Source organism: Gobio gobio (genome assembly GCF_949357685.1).
Source record: "Gobio gobio genome assembly, chromosome: 23".
Lineage (NCBI taxonomy): Eukaryota > Metazoa > Chordata > Actinopteri > Cypriniformes > Gobionidae > Gobio > Gobio gobio.
The window spans coordinates 2,652,921-2,672,920 of NC_137119.1; the positions used below are offsets into that span (position 1 = coordinate 2,652,921).

Genomic DNA, 20,000 nt, shown 5'->3' on the forward strand with positions numbered 1-20,000 from the left:
ATTGATCTCGGAGACATTTAATGAAACACCCTATAAAGTTTATCATGCAGTGCATTAATGTAGTCGAGCTGGATCACATGATGGGAAAACCTTGGCGTTTGATGGCACGGGCGGAGATGCCAGAGCTCAGTGGTTTTCATCATACGGGGCACAATGTGTGTTTTGCCAAGTTTCTGGAGGAGCTCAATGCTATGAAAACACGGCTCTGATTTCACTGAGGATATGCAATGCAAGCACTAAAAGATCTGGGCATGTGTGTTATTATTTTACAGCTTTAATTGCATAAAGAGGGACGTTTACTGTAGATTTTGCATGAGTGCAAATAACATTTTATAAAATATTTATCCAGACCGCCCAACCGGACATGTAATATATCAGCCGGTCATTTAAACGAGAGATGTTTTGCCAGTCTCTCCATCCGTTTCCCACTGGTAAACTCGGGATTGGCTGCTTGTTTTGATGGCTATGCTCATGGAGATCCGCCATTTTCTGTCTTCAGTGTGTGTGATTTGAGTAGAAAGCCCAAATGTACACCGATCGGGCATAACATTGTGACTTTAATATTGTGTTTGCTGACCCAGTTGAGGCATGGACTCCTCTTGACCCCTGAAGGTGTGCTGTGGTATCTGGCACCAAGATGTTAGCAGCAGATCCTTTTAGTCCTGTAAGTTGTGAGGTGGGGCCTCCATGGATTGTTGAATTGGCTCCATTAATGTACTGTAGTTTGCAGAACGCTTGAGGCTGTCTGGACTCCGAGGTTTAGACTGAGAGATTTTAAGAGTGCCAAAAATGTCAAGCTTGTAAATCATTGGTAAAACCCTCAAACGATCATATTTGATTCTTAATTCTGTGGATTTGATCTTGCGTTAATTGGGGGCGAATCAGGATTTGTAAAGGCTGAGACTCCTAATGATTGCTTTTTTATTTTTGTGCTCACAAAGGGAAGGAGTAAACACATTTATGCACAAAATTATTGGGATATAATCTAATTTTGTAGGGGTGCCCAATATTTTCAATATTTTTTTGTTTTTGTTTTACTCTATTTTTACATTTAATACATAAAATTAAATACAAATTATTGTATCTCTTAAAATTTGTGCAAACCTTAAAGGGTTCATTTCACCCAAAAATGAAAATTACCCCATGATTTACTCTCCCTCAACTCACCCTAGGTGTGTGTGAGACATTCTTCTTTCAGACGAACACAGTTATATTAAAAAAGTGTGTGTTTTTTAATAAAGCTCTTCCAAGCTTTATAATGGCAGTGAATGACTGCGTTGTTTATGAAGTCCATAAAAGTGCATCCATCCATCATAAAAGTGCATCCATCCATCATAAAAGTGCATCCGTCCGTCATAAAAGTGCATCTACCATCATAAAAGTGCATCTGTCCATCATAAAAGTGCATCTGTCCATCATAAAAGTGCATCTACCATCATAAAAGTGCATCTGTCCATCATAAAAGTGCATCTGTCCATCATAAAAGTGCATCCATCCATCATAAAAGTGCATCCATCCATCATAAAAGTGCATCCATCCATAAAAGTGCATCCATCCATCATAAAAGTGCATCTTTCCATCATAAAAGTGCATCAGTCCATCATAAAAGTGCATCCATCCATCACAAAAGTGCATCTATCCATCATAAAAGTGCATCTATCCATCATAAAAGTGCATCTATCCATCATAAAAGTGCATCCGTCCATCATAAAAGTGCATCCGTCCATCATAAAAGTGCATCCGTCCATCATAAAAGTGCATCAGTCCATCATAAAAGTGCATCCATCCATCACAAAAGTGCATCTATCCATCATAAAAGTGCATCTATCCATCATAAAAGTGCATCTATCCATCATAAAAGTGCATCCGTCCATCATAAAAGTGCATCTATCCATCATAAAAGTGCATCAGTCCATCATAAAAGTGCATCAGTCCATCATAAAAGTGCATCAGTCCATCATAAAAGTGCATCCATCCATCACAAAAGTGCATCTATCCATCATAAAAGTGCATCTATCCATCATAAAAGTGCATCTATCCATCATAAAAGTGCATCCGTCCATCATAAAAGTGCATCTATCCATCATAAAAGTGCATCAGTCCATCATAAAAGTGCATCCGTCCATCATAAAAGTGCATCAGTCCATCATAAAAGTGCATCCATCCATCACAAAAGTGCATCTATCCATCATAAAAGTGCATCCATCCATCACAAAAGTGCATCTATCCATCATAAAAGTGCATCCGTCCATCATAAAAGTGCATCTATCCATCATAAAAGTGCATCAGTCCATCATAAAAGTGCATCCATCCATCACAAAAGTGCATCTATCCATCATAAAAGTGCATCTATCCATCATAAAAGTGCATCTATCCATCATAAAAGTGCATCCGTCCATCACAAAAGTGCATCTATCCATCATAAAAGTGCATCTATCCATCATAAAAGTGCATCCATCCATCATAAAAGTGCATCTGTCCATCATAAAAGTGCATCCGTCCATCATAAAAGTGCATCCATCCATCATAAAAGTGCATCCGTCCATCATAAAAGTGCATCCATCCATCATAAAAGTGCATCCATCCATCATAAAAGTGCATCCGTCCATCATAAAAGTGCATCCGTCCATCATAAAAGTGCATCCATCCATCATAAAAGTGCATCTATCCATCATAAAAGTGCATCCATCCATCATAAAAGTGCATCCATCCATCATAAAAGTGCATCTATCCATCATAAAAGTGCATCCATCCATCATAAAAGTGCATCCATCCATCATAAAAGTGCATCCATCCATCATAAAAGTGCATCCATCCATCATAAAAGTGCATCTATCCATCATAAAAGTGCATCCATCCATCATAAAAGTGCATCCATCCATCATAAAAGTGCATCCATCCATCATAAAAGTGCATCCATCCATCATAAAAGTGCATCCATCCATCATAAAAGTGCATCCGTCCATCATAAAAGTGCATCCATCCATCATAAAAGTGCATCCATCCATCATAAAAGTGCATCTGTCCATCATAAAAGTGCATCCGTCCATCATAAAAGTGCATCCATCCATCATAAAAGTGCATCTGTCCATCATAAAAGTGCATCCGTCCATCATAAAAGTGCATCCATCCATCATAAAAGTGCATCCATCCATCCATCATAAAAGTGCATCTATCCATCATAAAAGTGCATCTATCCATCATAAAAGTGCATCCATCCATCATAAAAGTGCATCCATCCATCCATCATAAAAGTGCATCCATCCATCCATCATAAAAGTGCATCCATCCATCCATCATAAAAGTGCATCTATCCATCATAACAGTGCATCTATCCATCATAAAAGTGCATCTATCCATCATAAAAGTGCATCCATCCATCATAAAAGTGCATCCATCCATCCATCATAAAAGTGCATCTATCCATCATAAAAGTGCATCTATCCATCATAAAAGTGCATCTATCCATCATAAAAGTGCATCTATCCATCATAAAAGTGCATCTATCCATCATAAAAGTGCATCTATCCATCATAAAAGTGCATCCATCCATCATAAAAGTGCATCCATCCATCCATCATAAAAGTGCATCTATCCATCATAAAAGTGCATCTATCCATCATAAAAGTGCATCCATCCATCATAAAAGTGCATCCATCCATCCATCATAAAAGTGCATCTATCCATCATAAAAGTGCATCTATCCATCATAAAAGTGCATCCATCCATCATAAAAGTGCATCCATCCATCCATCATAAAAGTGCATCCATCCATCCATCATAAAAGTGCATCCATCCATCCATCATAAAAGTGCATCTATCCATCATAAAAGTGCATCTATCCATCATAAAAGTGCATCTATCCATCATAAAAGTGCATCTATCCATCATAAAAGTGCATCTATCCATCATAAAAGTGCATCCATCCATCATAAAAGTGCATCTATCCATCATAAAAGTGCATCTATCCATCATAAAAGTGCATCCATCCATCATAAAAGTGCATCCATCCATCATAAAAGTGCATCCATCCATCATAAAAGTGCATCCATCCATCATAAAAGTGCATCCATCCATCATAAAAGTGCATCTATCCATCATAAAAGTGCATCTATCCATCATAAAAGTGCATCTATCCATCATAAAAGTGCATCTATCCATCATAAAAGTGCATCTATCCATCATAAAAGTGCATCTATCCATCATAAAAGTGCATCTATCCATCATAAAAGTGCATCTATCCATCATAAAAGTGCATCTATCCATCATAAAAGTGCATCTATCCATCATAAAAGTGCATCTATCCATCATAAAAGTGCATCCATCCATCATAAAAGTGCATCCATCCATCCATCATAAAAGTGCATCTATCCATCATAAAAGTGCATCTATCCATCATAAAAGTGCATCCATCCATCATAAAAGTGCATCCATCCATCATAAAAGTGCATCCATCCATCCATCATAAAAGTGCATCTATCCATCATAAAAGTGCATCTATCCATCATAAAAGTGCATCTATCCATCATAAAAGTGCATCTATCCATCATAAAAGTGCATCTATCCATCATAAAAGTGCATCCATCCATCATAAAAGTGCATCCGTCCATCATAAAAGTGCATCCATCCATCCATCATAAAAGTGCATCTATCCATCATAAAAGTGCATCTATCCATCATAAAAGTGCATCCATCCATCATAAAAGTGCATCCGTCCATCATAAAAGTGCATCCATCCATCCATCATAAAAGTGCATCTATCCATCATAAAAGTGCATCTATCCATCATAAAAGTGCATCTATCCATCATAAAAGTGCATCTATCCATCATAAAAGTGCATCTATCCATCATAAAAGTGTATCTATCCATCATAAAAGTGCATCTATCCATCATAAAAGTGCATTTCAGCTCAAACGCATATTTCATGCTTGACATGATGGTTTAGAGACGGTCATATTCTTTTCAGATAGGCTATTTCTTTCTCAGAATCAGTGATATCAGTAATGCAGCAGTGCTATACTGTTCTCGTATTGTTTAACAGTAGTTTATTTAAAGCTGTTTTTCGCTATGAGTTTGAAAACGCGCAGTGATGTCTGTAAACACTTCGATCATGAATAATACAATGAAGTGCATGATGTGCAGAGTCAATCTGTCAAAGCATTATAATGAGAACAGGATTTAATAAGATGTTGTTTCTGTGTGCTTTCGTTGTCCGTGTATCAGTGCTGTTAAGGGAAGAGCGCATTCAAAATGTTCCGTTTCAAACCACAGCCTGTAAAATCTAGCGCTGAAGTTCACCTGCGCATTCACGTCCTTTTGTGTTGATTTAAGTTGTAATAGGTTAATATTAATCTGATATATGGTGCGTTTGGTTGAGTTTATTAACCAGCTATAGCAAGCTCTGCAGGGTGGAGTTATTTCACAGTTTCAGCTCAAAGGCAATGCTCGATATTACTGACTTGGTTATTTGAGACAGTCATTTTATAAAGATGTTTCTTTTTCAAAGACATTTATGCATCATAATCTAGCAGTTATTTTTTGTTTTATATGTTCATTTTTTCATATACCTGTTTTCATGACACGTTTGTATTTGTCAACAACCATTTTCATAACAGTATTTTCATTATCTCAATGACGGACAAGCCCCGCCCCCTTCACATGCCCCGCCCCCAAGTACTCGAGTACTCGTTTTTGAGACCTATCGATGATCGAAATGAGAAATTGACAAAAATGCCCATCCCTAACTCATACGGTTCCGCTTTCGTTACGTTTGCGGTTTGATCTTTCTCATATGTAACAGAAATGGCAGCTCTTATCAGTTGGGAACCAGTGGTGGAGGAACCAGTGGTGGAGGAACCAGTGGTGGAGGAACCAGTGCAACAAAATCATTGCACCAGCTGGAAAAAAGTTATCAAAATGTCAGCATTTGCCCTCGGTCTGGAGCCTGTGTGAGATGTGTCTCAGTGCATGAGTGAAACCGGAGCAGTGCTGTGGTTTCTAGATGCTCAAATGTGGATAATTGCAGGTCCGCCGCACTGCATTCCTCTGGGAACACCCAGTCGTGACGGATCAGAACCAGTCCTTACCATTGTGTGTGGACGTCGGCCAAAGCGCTTTAGATCCACCAGCCTCTGTTTGGAAACAGCTGAGATGGCGGACTGTGTAAAATGAGACTTTCAAACATTTGGGTGACATTTTATCGTGCCAAGTTTCTTAATACCATCACAGATTTGTCAATGGCAGAGTGCCAGATATGTAAGATGTAATTTTAAACCCCTGAATTAACTGAAATGCATTGATTTAAAGGGATAGTTCACCCAAAAACCCGAAAATTTGATGTTTATCTGCTTACCCCTAAGGCATCCAAGATGTAGGAGTCTTCGTTTCTTCAGTAGAACACAAATGAAGATTTAACTCCAACCGTTGCTGTGTGTCACTCATATAATGCTTGTCAATGGGGTCTAATTCTATATTAGAGTGAAAAAAAAACATGGACAGAAAACTTCAAATTAAACCTCGTGACGACACACATTGATGTCTTAAAGCTACACTGTGTAACTTTTTTTGTTTGTTCTTAGCTAAAAACACTTAGTTCGTTCAAATATGTGCTCATTAATGTATATTTACTTCTTTCAAGTAATAAAGTATTCTCGTAAGTTTATAATATGCCATTGTAAATACATACGGGTGAGGGTTCGAATGCGGGTCGCCATGTTGCTCCTCCATCTTGAAAGTACATTAGCCAAAGAGGGACATTCCCGTAAATTCCAGCTTTGCCTTTGGCGTTTTAACACTCGATGGCTCCGTGTCCAATGTGGACGAGGGCGAACTGGAAGCCATGTTAATCTTGGACTAAATCGGCCACCGTAGGAGTTAAAACGAAATCGGAATTGAGAGGAACAGAAACTAATATTCACTGGATGGTCATATACCTTTTCACCACTAGATGGGGGAAAATATCACACAGTGTAGCTTTAAGACACGAAACGAGAAACCCAACGGTATTTATGCAAATATATCACCTCATATCAGACGAACGCTTCAACTTCCTGTGAGTGAGGTCAAAATTCCGGCCGGGTCATAGATATATATACATAGATACCTCATTAGTGCCTGTGTGGATCGCTCGAATGAGGTATCTACGTATATTTATCTATGACCCGGCCGGAATTTTGACCTCACTCACAGGAAGTGATGGCAGTCTGGATTAAATCAAAATTATGACATACTAAATCAAAATTATGACAAACAAAATCTAAATTATGACACAAAGTTTAAATTATAACATGCTAAATGTAAATTATGACAGACTAAATCAAAATTATGACATTCTAAAATTAAATTATGACATACTAAATCTAAATTGACAGAAAAATTGAAAATTATGACGTTCTAAAATGAAATTGACACAGTTCAAATTATGACACTACTAAATGTACTAAAATAAAATGGACTAAATGTAAATTATGACAGACAAAATCAAAATTATGACAAAGTTTAAATTAAAACCGACTAAATCTAAATTATGACAAAAAAAATTGAAATTATGACAGACTAAATCAATTATGACAGACAAAATCAAAATTATGACAAAGTTTAAATTATAACACACTAAATCTAAATTATGACATAAAAAGTTGAAATTATGACATAAAAAGTTGACCTCACTCACAGGAAGTGATGTCAGTCTGCAGAGCTGAAGCGTTCGTCTGATATGAGGTGATATATTTGCATAAATACCGTTGGGTTTCTCTCAGAAACCGATCGTTTCGTGTCTTAAGACATTAATGTGTGTCGTCACGAGGTTTAATTTGAAGTTTTCTGTGCATGGTTTTTTTTACTCTGATAGAATTAGACAAGCATTATATGAGTGACACAGCAACGGTTGGAGTTAAACATCTTCATTTGTGTTCTACTGAAGAAACGAAAACACCTACATCTTGGTGAGCAGATAAACATAAACGTTTGGTTTTTGGGTGAACTATCCCTTTAAGGCGTTTGTTCCTTCAGTTTTGAGCTGTGAATCTGTGTTATCTTTTAATTAAGGTCGGACATTTGTGAGGGACGTGTTTGCGGTGTAGAAATGCATGACAGCACAGTCTCACTGTTGTCTTAAGCCACATGTCATCAGCTGAGAATCTCTCGCCCGTCTCCCAGAAGCCCCTGGGGTTTCTTCATTTCTGGGTCAGTTCTGCCGTTTGATTGGCGGATCGGTGCCGTGTGATTTATATATTTCCCTCTTTGTGTTTCCCAGTCTCTTCTGCTCTTTCCCAGAGAATCATGACATCATCGCCGTGCCATTCATGTTGTACGGGTCTCAAAGCCCAGTGGCAACATCTGCTGATCGCCATGGAGACGGAGCGGGTGACGGGTGGGGGGGCGGAGATGCCATGTGAAAGCCAAGTGTGTTATTGAAGCCCTTTTAGTGCTGGAGTGTCAGAAAGAGGCGATGATGATGATCTGAGGGCCAGTGTACATTTCCTGTCCCACGACTGTCTATATACCAACTAAACGGCCAACTTCTTACAACAAGGCCCTGAAGTGTTCAACGCTGACATGAATGATGTGCCAAATTGTGCTATTGCTTTAAGAAGTCATAAAACATTACATATAGGTTTACATAGAATCCACTTGGCAACCAGGATGGATTCTGATTGGCTGTTTATAGCATTCATCAGCTGGAGAAAAAAACTCTAAAAGTGATTACAACAAAGGCTTCATTACTTGAGTAAAAGTACAGATACCACTTGCTAAATTTTACTCAAGTAAAAGTACTAAAGTCAGATGTTTATTTAACCTGTTAACTGTCACCCCCCTTTTTGAAAATATACATGAAAATGCACCATCCAAACTTAAATGGTTGCAATTAATGAATGCTTTGGAATATAGACATAAGTTTGATCTCATTTTAAAGAAGACAGTCAGCAGATTATGGCTCAAGTGGAATAACTTCAAAAAATGTATGAAAAAGTTATGAAAGTTTAAATTTACTGTAAATCAAATGTACTGTACTAAATATTTAATATTTTATGTAAAATATATATGTTACAAAATAGTTTGTACTCTAAAATTACTATCACATAAAAGCCAAATGTCTAACCAATTTGTTCCAAATTTGAAGTTGAAATCACAAAAATTGTTTTTTTTTGTTTAGGCGCAGTACCACAAATAGCCACCGGGTGTCATTGAAATTCCATTGATTTTTTTATTACGCAATCTCCTGTAACAAATGTATATATTTTTGTCCAAATATCACAAAACAGTGGGCAGATATAGAACCGTGAGACTCAGACCTTTCCGACGATGTTTTGTCAAGAATAGAAAAGGTTTTTATTATAAAGTTTAATATAACATTTATTTTAAAAACATGACGACGCCCACTAGGGGAAGAATTTAGAGTACCATTTCCATGGTAACGCAAAATCCGATTTCAAAACGGTTTTCACAGGATGAATCTTGAGTTCGTAAGTTTTCGATTGATATATAGTTTATCAACATTAGATCAGGATAAATATAGGATATAATTGTTTTAAACATGCAGTGGCAACTTGGCCCACCGGTGGGCCAGTGACAGTTAACAGATTAACAGTGATCGAGTACTCGAAAGTGACGATCGATCATGAAAACGATGTTCGCCCTAACTTTAAATAATATATTTGTCTATTTTTCTGATTGGTTATTAGGGCTGGGCAAAAAAAAAGATTTTTCTATTAATCGTTTTTTAAAATGTGGTCGATTCAAAATCGATTCTCAAGGCCAAGAATCGATTTATTTATTTTTTTCCCGGGGGTTTCCAGTCGATCCTGCCCAGTATCGCAAATGCTTGTCGTTAAGATAAAATCGAATGGCAATCGCATCTAAGGAAGGCATGCAAATAACAGAGATAGTGATGAAATATAATGCACCATCCGGGGCACGAATCAAAGCTCAGACGCCCCTGGAGGAAAAAGCCTTCACAAAAACGGACCGAGTCTGAATGACGGTCGGCTAAATCGCACGAAATGCTTGTCCTTTACTGAAAATCATCCGATATCCTTTTTATGTTTTAGAATAAGTGTATCAAAATATCCATAAAAACAAAATTGTATTGTATTTAACATAATTGTATGCATTTGAAATATACAGGGAGTTCAGAATTATTAGGCACGTTGATTTTCTGATCATATTTTTTTTCCAGGCACATTTGACCAATTCCAAACCACAGTAATCCTAATAACTACCATTGATTTAGTATTTAATAATGTATAAGTGATATATAATTGTTCATGAAGGCTGGAAATGAAAAACACCTTATATTCAGGTGTGCAGAATTATTAGGCATGTTTTCTTTTACAGATAAATTGAGCCAAAAAAGAGATTTAACTCAGACTGAAAAGTCAAAAAGTATTAAATGCCCATGAGAAGGATGCAATACTAGACATTGCAGTTAAGGCGAGACCATTGGACAGTGAAATGCTCGTTGGGTCAGCAGGATCTGACAAAAACAGGTGGTGAAGAAAAGACACCTGTTAACTGCAAAAGAATGAAGAATTAAGGTGAAGAATTAAGGGTGAAACCATCAGGAACCCTTTAGTCTCCAGCGCCACCATTTTCCAGAGCTGAACCTACCTGGAGTCTCCAGAAGTGCAGGTGTCAGGATCTCAGAGACTTCAGTTAGGCAAAGAATCCTAAAAAATGACCCCCACTAGATAAGAATCAATAAGTACATTAGCCAAAGAGGGACATTCCCGTAAATTCAAGCTTCGCCTTTGGCGTTTTAACACTCGATGGCACCGTGTCAAATGTGGACGAGGGCGAACTGGAAGCCATGTTAATCTTGGACTAAATCGGCCACCGTAGGAGTTAAAACGAAATCGGAATTGAGAGGAAGAGAAACTAATATTCACTGGATGGTCATATACCTTTTCACCACTAGATGGGGGAAAATATCACACAGTGTAGCGTTAATGTCGAGCTCTGATGTCGTTGGCATGGAAGTTTTTCTGATCGCTGATCATGCAGAAAATCGTCCATTTCCGATCCCTGGCCGATCAATCGGTGCATCTCTAATCCTTACTTTTGAATGTTTGGAATGATTAACTGTGCGTTTAATGTTATAGTTGGTGTGAACGGGTCTTTGTTCCATGTTTCTTGACCCACAGCCCAAACTGAGGGTAATGGGGTTTGTCAGAACACGTCATGTGTTTGTCAAGGCATGGCAAGCAAACCAGATCTGTTTTCTGCATAATTACCACTGTTTAACAAAAGCGAGGTGCTGAAAGGACATAGTCAGGCCTAAAGAAATTGTAAAATAAATGAACAACGTAAAGGCTTTCGGATGAGGTAATGCTCTTTCCTAAAACATTCAGAAAATACCTGCCTCTGTGCCGGGGTCACATGTCAGAGTTCATTATTCCTCCATGTCACAGACACAGAACAAACATTCCTCCGCTTTCAGCCCGTGTGTGTGTGTGTGTGTGTTCTGTCGGAGTGGCTGATGCTAATTACCTGCGCCCTCTCTGACAGAACACCAGCACTTTCCCCTGAGTAACTCTGAGCAGAAACTGGTGTTTAGCTAAAGTGCACACTTGCTCACTTGGCAGAAAATAAAGCGCCGCTGCCCTCGTAAAACACGTTCATTAAGTGAAGTGTAGCGTGGCAGAAAGTACACGGGGAAAATGGTTTTAAAGGAACACTCCACTTTTTTTTTGAAAATAGGCTCATTTGACAAGTCCCCTAGAGTTAAATAGTTGAGTTTTACCGTTTTTGAATCCATTCAGCCGATCTTTGTATCTGGCGGTTTTAGCATAGCTTAGCATACATCATTGATTCTGATCAGTCCATTAGCATCTCATTCAAAAAATGACCAAAGACACTTTCAATATTTTTCCTATTTAAAACTTGACTCTTCTACAGTTACATCGTGTGCTAAGACCAACTGAAAATGAAAAGTTGTGATTTTCTACACCTATATGGCTAGGAACTACTTTCTCATTCCTGCGTAATAGTGGCGGATCTTCGCGGCCGTGCCATGGCTGCAGCGGCGCAATGATTGGCTGGTATTCTGTGAAACATGGTGGTAGTTACACTAGTGCTGGGCGGTATGACCAAAAATGTATATCACGGTATTTTTATAAATTATATCGGTTTCACGGTATATGACGGTATTTTTCCCCCTATGCATGACCGGGTGTTAGTCATATTTTCTCCTGATTGAGAGAGGAAATACTGCAGGAGATTGACCAGAATGCCCTGTTTTACTGTCATGATGAGAGAATATTGTAGAAAAACTCCACACTAGAGTTAATACAGGCTTACAAAGCCTCACAAAATGATGCTGTGGAGAGACAGCAACCAATAAAACACATGCAACACACTCAGAGTCATACTTACAGACACCTGAAGATTAAAAGTTGAGTTGAGGGCACCTTAAGCATTTTAAAAATCTAACCCTATATAACAACTGCCAAAACGAGGAGAAACGCGGATATTTGCAATACATTTAAGAGCACTCTCTGAACAAATGACACACGTCAGTTTAACACAGAAACAATAAAGCAGTTACTTTTTTGCCCATTCTTCTTTGAATTTTCAGTTTATTTATTAATTTACATCATTGTCTTTTGTGTAGCTCTCTCTCGCGCGCGCCGCGTGTAGTTTGAATTCTCCACTATAATCAAGGGCTGAATCCGAAATCGCCCCCATAACCTCAAATATAGCATTATTTGGAGGGGACAGCACTTTTTAGTGGTGTCCGAAACCCTAGTGGACGTTATTGAGTGCACTCATTCTATCCCATTGCACCGCAATAACGAGTGTTCCTTTAAGCCTCCGTATGAAGCTGAGACGTCAGTAATGGAGCTATAATGTCTTCCACAGCGCCGTCCATCACAAACTTACTTGGATTAAAAAAATATATGATGAGAAGTGATTTAAAGAAATTAAAGTTATGCATTTTCAAAAGTTATCGTGTGTAATCATTTGGCGTTCCCGTTTGTAATCTTCCTTTGAAGAGACTGGCAGATCATCTGCACATTACAGTAAATGCTTAACCTAGTCGGCGTCACTACTGTGATTGTGCATTGTTATATTATATTCCAGAAATAATCTCTTTGAGAACGATATTTGCTGATATATCTACTGTCCTACCTGAAACGCTAACGTTAGTATCATTGTTCATTTGTTTTGTCTGCTGCAAAGTGACTTCCTGGCTCTTTGAAAAAACGTTCAACCACTTTTAATACTGCGGTGATCTACCCGTAATAATTCATAATTTCATTATAGCATTTGTTTCAGCTGGCACAATTTTATAAAAAAATATAAACATCTATAGGCTACCGTAGCCTACAATAGCCTATCAGTAACGTTACCACATAATTATGACAATCATCAAAGCGTGATATGTATAGCAGGCAGAGGAAATTAAAAATTCCGTTGCATATTTCATTGTTTATTATTTCATAATTTTTTTAATTTAACACTTTGTTAAAAACTATAGTTTTAAAATAATGTTAAAAGCCTTGTTTCGTGTGATTTTAATCCCTGTGTAAATACATATATTATGTTGTCCTTTACATAATATGCATGAATGTATATGGTGTATGATTAAAAAGGTGACCTTGAAATTGTGGCGTTAAAGGGGACGTGTGACAGGGAAATATATTTGGGTGCACCTAAATAAAAAAGTTAGGCGCACCAGTGCAACCAAGGCAAAAAGTTGGTCTGTAGCCCGGGTTTCTGAGCTCCTGAAACGCCTCCATTTTGTTTTCTTCCGGGAACAAACACAGCACAATACGCGTAATAAAGGCCTGGATGAGTTAGTCGTGTGTTGAAACTGCTGGTTATGGTGAGGGGCGGGACATTTCCCAAACACCAATCACAACACCGTACTTCAGCCGACCAATCAGAGCACAGTGTGCTTTTCAGAAGGCGGGGCTTCATAGAGACAGGAAGTAAACAGAGCGTTACTGACAGACTGGGAAGAGAGGAGCCGCAACAATGGAGAATATGAGGAAATAATCAACATTACAGCAGGAAAACCTGCTCTATAGAGCTTTTGATGAAGGGGTTTAATAGGTCGCCTGTAAATAATGCTGGGATTTTCATCAGATAACTTTAAAATAGCTTTATTTACAAATTCTAGAATGATTATGTTGATTTTGTTAGGCAGTGTATCTGCATAGAAAATAACAATAACCATAAAAAAACTGAGACATGACTTTACTATGAAGACTTTTTTGAGTGTGAACAATTCTTTCAGGGTTATCTCCACAATTGGGTTTACTCTTTACAAGAGCCAACTCAAAAGTTCATTAGAGGAAGTGTTGTTGATGTGCTTTCATTCTAGTAGAGAAGGGTTATATAGTCGGATTAAGGTATTTAACTCAGATTGCCCGTTAATCCTCAACAGATTATACAAAATGTCCAAGTTCAAAGTCATATTACCCTTAAAGTCATCATGAAATGCAATTTAACAATTCTATTTCTTTTTTTTTTTAATACTGCAATATTTATTATAAACTATTTATCCGTGAACATCTTTATTATTAAAAATTATTTTATTTTAAATTCACTTGCCTTGTCATCTTGATTCAGAATAACTTCATCTCATCTCTGATGACGAGGACGGGGCCACCTGTCACTCACATGAGATCAGCCAATAGCAAACCACAACCATCCAATCAAAATCAAGCCCCGCCCTACATTTGTTCTTGTTTGAGAAGCGTTTCTCTCAGATATGCATCACAGTAGAAAAGACTAGAAACTTCTGTTTCATGCCGACTTCAAATAGCTATTTATTGGTCCCTCTTTCTTTGCAAATGTTCAAATCTTATTCATATGTGCTAAATGCTGGATGGTCCAGATGGTCTTTGTGTCTTCTGCCCTCTTAGAACTGCAAAATGGTGATTTGTGTCCTAAGAAGACTTGAAGTTGGTCTTTTCTTGGTGACTTTTCTGTAAATGCTTAGTTTAACTTTCTGTGTATTTTCCTACAGAGTGAATAATGGCATCTTGTTGAATTCACCCTTTGCCGTGAGTTTGATTGACAGGTGATCTGACCAATCACATCGCCGAATCTGCCGGTTTATCCGACAAAGCAGTCGGAGAGTTAGTAGATTAACATCGATGGACTTGAACTTGGAGAAACGGTGTTTAGTGACGTCTTTCCGCGGTTGAAACAACATTTCTTTTAGTGTTCATTCATGTTTATTTCATGCTTATCAATGAACTAGAAAGAGAGACGATCGGTTCACGAGCCGCTTTAACTGAGGCGCTACAGCGATCATCACACATTAAAGAGACACAAAACGCTATTTATTGTTTACATTTCTTTAAAATATGACCATTTCAAAGTTGAGACGTTTAATTTCAAAAGTAACTCACTCTCCTGTCTGTCGGCGTGTTGCACTGTCCTCTTTGCTCCGCGATGTGTTTTCTCTACGTGTGTGTGTGTGGCGTGTGTGTGTGTGTGTGTGTGGCGTGAGAGCGCCATGGCTTGTCGGACATAGCAACAGTAACTAAAGGGGGCGGGGCTTTGCGAACGGTCAATTGTTCCTCCATTGTCAGTATTCTCTTGCACTATTGCCATCCTCGTCATTTTTCATATGGGTTTGTCGTAAGAGTTTGTATGACTTTGACTATAGATCGACTGATAAGGATTTTTTAGTGCCGATACCGATTTTTTTTTTCATCAGCCTTAGCCGATGCCGATACGAGCTGCCGATATTTGGAGCCGATACTGCTTTTGCTCCCTCAATTTACAGCATAAAAATGACACAATGATCAGGATGATAACAATTTAAATAATAAAAAAAGGAACATTTATTGAACTTAAAAAAAACAATATTTAACAAATAGTAAAAACAGGTGAGGTAGAACAAGAAGAGAAAAAGAGTTCAGTGGTGAAAATAAATTCTGAAAATAAATATTTAAGCATAAATAAAATAATGACACTATTGCACACAGTATCAACAAGCGAGCAGCATAATAAAGTGCACACTGACTGTACTATACTTCATTTAAAACTATTTACAACCTAGTCATTTAATGCTTACACTCTAAAAAATGCTGGGTTAAAAATAACCCAAGTTGGGTTGAATATGGACTAACCCAGCAATTGGGTTGTTTTGACCCAGCGGTTGGGTTAAATGTTTGCTTAAAACAACCCAATTGCTGGGTTAGTCCATTTTCAACCCAACTTGGGTTATTTTTAACCCAGCATTGTTTAGAGTGTAGGTGCTCTTCACTGAATCTCTAGAGCAACACCAGCGGCAATTCAGGAGAAAATCTCCCAATGCTCCACGTGAAACTTCAGTCTTTCCACCTTTACCATCGTGTCAATTCTCAGCTGATTTTGATTAATATGCGCGAGGGAGAGCGAGAGAGTTTGAGGACGGTGAGAGCTGCCCTGTGGACGCCTGTCTGGAAATAATGCAGGGGAAAATATTGGTGAACGCAGCAGCCTTATATCGGCCGATACACGTAAAAATATCGCAAATATCGGCCCGATATATCGGCCTAACACTAGTTCCGGTTCCTTTAAAATTATTAAACAAATAGTGGTAAAGGAAAAAGGCACAATACGCAACTCAAAAAATCCTTTTTGTGTTTATTACTTACTCTCAAATTAATTTACAGGTTGGCAATGTCAAAAAACAGTCCTGTATTGAACATATATTAAAGTATTAATTAAGCCATTCTTGCAAAAAAAAATTGAGTTTATGGACATTAAATAGCCTGGGAAAACCCAGACTACTTCCGGCAAATTTAGGTTCTCAGTTACTTCTGAGAATGGTCTGGTTTTAACCAGGCTAGACATTAAAATTAAATACGTTCAAATGAACACCTCTGAAATTCTTATTATATTTTCTCTCTCTGGCTCTGAATAAAACCAAAGTTATAAATTATATTTATTAGTTATATTTATTAATTAGTTGTATATTAATTTAATAGTAATTCAGTTATTCAGCGAACTTCTAAATAATAAATCTCTCTCTATCTCTCTCTATCTCTCTCCATCCATCCATCCCATCCATCCCATCCAATCCATCCACTTTATAAGAACCGGTTCTCGGTTCCCAACCCTAGTTAAAAGCATAAATGCATATAAAACTCTTATTTGAAGACCAAAGATGAGTAATGTTCACAGTCTTTCTCAATAACTTGCAAGTTGGCCGACTGCTGACCATACAAGCCCTGTTCTCAGACAGACAGAGCATCTGCTCTTGATATGGCGGCTCTTCCTCATAAACGTGGCCTCAACCCTCGTCCTGCACACATTAAAGCCTTTCGCTCGGGCCGTTTGTGTGTCCAGCCTCTGGAAATGTGCAGAGCTCACTTTTAAAGACACCAAATCACAGCTTCAGAACGCAAAGGCCCTCAGCTTCGGTTAACCGCAGAGCACTTTCTGAATTCCAGACAATAATAGAAGTCCTATTTGACACAACATCTGCACCACATCATGGCCAGTGCAACCTAAAAAATTGGTCTTTGGTAAAATTTAATTTGTAAATGATCCGCTCACGTTGTGAACTAGTGTTAGGCCGATATATCGGGCCGATATTTGCGATATTTTTACGTGTATCGGCCGATATAAGGCTGCTGCGTTCGCCAATATTTTTCCCTGCATTATTTCCAGACAGGCGTCCACAGGGCAGCTCTCACCGTCCTCAAACTCTCTCGCTCTCCCTCGCGCATATTAATCAAAATCAGCTGAGAATTGACACGATGGTAAAGGTGGAAAGACTGAAGTTTCACGTGGAGCATTGGGAGATTTTCTCCTGAATTGCCGCTGGTGTTGCTCTAGAGATTCAGTGAAGTGCACCTACACTCTAAACAATGCTGGGTTAAAAATAACCCAAGTTGGGTTGAAAATGGACTAACCCAGCAATTGGGTTGTTTTAAGCAAACATTTAACCCAACCGCTGGGTCAAAACAACCCAATTGCTGGGTTAGTCCATATTCAACCCAACTTGGGTTATTTTTAATCCAGCATTTTTTAGAGTGTAAGCATTAAATGACTAGGTTGTAAATAGTTTTAAATGAAGTATAGTGCAGTCAGTGTGCACTTTATTATGCTGCTCGCTTGTTGATACTGTGTGCAATAGTGTCATTATTTTATTTATGCTTAAATATTTATTTTCAGAATTTATTTTCACCACTGAACTCTTTCTTCTTCTTGTTCTACCTCACCTGTTTTTACTATTTGTTAAATATTGTTTTTTTTAGTTCAATAAATGTTCCTTTTTTTAAATTTTAAATTATCATCATGATCGTGTCATTTTAATGATGTAAATTGAGGGAGCAAAAGCAGTATCGGCTCCAAATATCGGCAGCCGTATCGCTCATCGGCTAAGGCTGATGAAAAAAAAATCGGTATCTGCACTAAGAAATCCATATCGGTCGACCCCTAATGTGAACTGTTGTCGCGATTAGTTGCGCTTCTCGTGCGACATCCGTTGAAGTTCTCAAAGCCTTTCTCCGGGGATGATGGATTCCTCCAAGCTGAGGCTGAGAGTGGCAGCTATTATGTGAGGAGCTTAGGGTTTCTTTATCACATTCCCCCGTGGCATTCGTGCTTTTAAGAAGCCGGTCTTGAGCAGCAGGACCAGATTAACGCCACACCATGGAAATGGAGGCATGCCAAAGCCACGCAGTCAACGCAGTAAAAGCCTATTAGGGTTTCAAAGGAGCGGAAGGTACTTCAGTGTGTCTGGATCAGTCCGCTGGGGTTGTGTGAATGCTGGCTTGTGGCTCGATCATCCACAGCTTCTCTTCATGTGTAGTTGCAATCTTTGTTTGAACACTTATGATGTGGGGCCCTATGAAATCCGTTTTAGTTTTTCCCAAATTCCATTTTTTCCGTTTTAATTTTTGGGAATTCCGTTTTTTTTTTACCCTTAACTGTTATTTTAGTCGTAAAAAGAGTGTTTTTAATGTTAATATAATAGAACATAAAACATAAAATAGGAATGAACTTAAATTTATTGAGGTAACAAACATCACATTTACTTTTCAGGACAAATACTGCAACATAACACTGCACTCTGAGCTCTTCAAGTCACAACTAGATATTAGTGCTGTGAATTGATCATTAAAAAACGAATTAATCGCATTTTTTCTGTAATTAATCATGATTAATTGCAATTAAAAACATTGTAATTTTGTATATTTTGGCACTTCAAGTCACAACTAAATATTAGTGCTGTGAATTGATAATAAAAAACCTAATCGCATTTTTTCTGTAAGTAATCATGATTAATTGCAATTAAAACCAAATTAATATTTTGATATTGTAATAATTTCAGTTAATCTCCAAATTAATGTTCAAACAATTTAAAGACAGCATATTTTAAATATGTGTTGTAATGGCATCTTTTTATGAATGAAGGCCAGTATCACTGATATTAATGTCTATATGAAACATTAATGACGTTACATTACAGTATAACTGAAAGCTACCAATTTCAACATTTATTAGGCTTTAAAAAATAACTTTTAATTTAATTGAACTTAAAACAATCTTTACATAAACCCATTATAATAAATGTTATATTTACCTGTGGCCTTCCCTGTCAGACATAGTCTACACAGACATTGAATAAAGTTATCAACACCTTTCTTAACTGCATAAATAATAAGTGAAATATAGATTAATCATCATTAAAGCTACAATCTTCTGTTCCCGTTGTTCTATGATGAACATTAATGACAGATATTAGTGCTACTGTCACTTTAAGATCTACCGCTGACAAACATGATGTGGATCAGACGCATCTCATTATCTCTCAAGTTCATTTAAGGCATTATTTTCCACACAGTGCATTAAAGTGCATTAAAAACAAGACAAAATACAGCAAGTACTCCGCGTTAATATGCCGATTCCGCGATTCCGTCCGATTCGGTGATAGCGGAAATCATAGGGCCCTAATGATGTGTGCACACCAAAAGCAAAGCAAACGCATTACTCGCTCTAGTTTACTCGCGGGATAACCGGTTTTTCACCCGCGCGATGAGTGTTT

At 37.9% G+C, this 20,000-nt stretch overlaps 1 protein-coding gene across 2 annotated transcripts in view; it reads left to right on the forward strand.

The window, feature by feature from the left end:
- stk17a (serine/threonine kinase 17a) overlaps positions 1–20,000 on the forward strand; it is an 83,833-nt gene that overhangs the window by 1,240 nt on the left and 62,593 nt on the right. The gene's annotated exons all lie outside the window — the stretch shown is intronic.